The sequence below is a fragment of the Pristis pectinata genome, chromosome 46 (genome assembly GCF_009764475.1).
Source record: "Pristis pectinata isolate sPriPec2 chromosome 46, sPriPec2.1.pri, whole genome shotgun sequence".
NCBI classification, from domain to species: Eukaryota; Metazoa; Chordata; class Chondrichthyes; order Rhinopristiformes; family Pristidae; genus Pristis; species Pristis pectinata.
The window spans coordinates 2,464,391-2,465,668 of NC_067449.1; positions in this window are offsets into that span (position 1 = coordinate 2,464,391).

The following is a 1,278-nucleotide window of genomic DNA, read 5'->3' on the forward strand; positions in this document are numbered from 1 at the left end:
GCAATTGAGGTAGTACAGGGTGCACTGAGGCAGTACAGGGTGCACTGAGGCAGTACAGGGGCGCACTGAGGCAGTACAGGGGGCACTGAGGCAGTACAGGGGGCATTGAGGCAGTACAGGGCGCATTGAGGCAGTACAGGAGGCATTCAGGCAGTACAGGGCGCAGTGAGTTTGGACACCATTGACTTACCTGCGTCACTGACACTAATTTAACAAGTTTGAACCGTCCGCTGTTGCGCAATGACACATTTCACATCCTCCGGTCTGTAAGAACTTGACTCCACTGCCGGCAACCTCTCCCCTCTGACCTGTGGCTCCCCTCACCACCCCCACCCCCACCCCCCCCCCCCCCCCCACCCACGTCCTGAACACGCACACAGGAGCAGGAGGAAGTGGACGCTCTAAAGATTAACCTGTCGAGCTGGTTGTGCGGAACAACAGCCGGTCACGTTGGGAGCGGGAGAGGGGAGCGGCTCTGCTTCCTCTGTTTGGAGAGTGCGTGTGTGGGCGGGCCGGGGGGGGGGGGTGGCGGGTGTGTGTGCGCCGTCCCAGCAGGTACACCTGAACAGGTGGGTGCACCTGAACACACCGGGGCGGAGAGAGGGGGAGGGAGGGAGGGAGGTGGGGAGAGGGAGAGAGAGGGGGAGAGAGAGATGGGGGGAGAGAGGTGGGGGGAGAGAGGTGGGGGGAGAGAGGTGGGGGGAAGGAGAGAGTGGGGGAGAGGGGAGAGGGAGGGAGAGACAGGGAGCGAGAGAGAGAAGGAGAGAGACAGAAGGACAGAGAGGGAGGGAGAGTGGGAGAGAGGGAGAGGGATTGAGAGGGAGGGAGGGAGAGGGACAGAGGGAGGGAGAGGGGGAGACGGAGGGAGAGACAGAGAGAGGAAAGCAAAACAGAGAAGGAGGGTGAGAGGCAGAGAGGGGGAAGGGAGAGAGGGGATGGAGAGGGGTGAGGGAGGGAGGGGGAGAGAGGGAGGGAGGGAGAGACGGGGAGCGAGAGAGGAAGAGAGCGACACTACAGAGAGCGGGAGGGAGAGAGGGAGAGGGACTGAGAGGGAGGGAGGGAGAGGGGTGAGGGAGGGAGGGAGATGGCAACTGCCTCCAACTCCACCCCCACCGAAACAATGAGAAGGGGAGGGGAGAAAATGAGGCAGTCGTTCCGGATTGGCTCCGGAGGGGTGAAGGGGGCGTGTCCAACAAAATTCTCGCCCCCTCCACCCCATTTACTTCTGCGATCGCCAGAGAGCCGTCTCCTCGCCGAGAGAATACATTCCAATCAAAG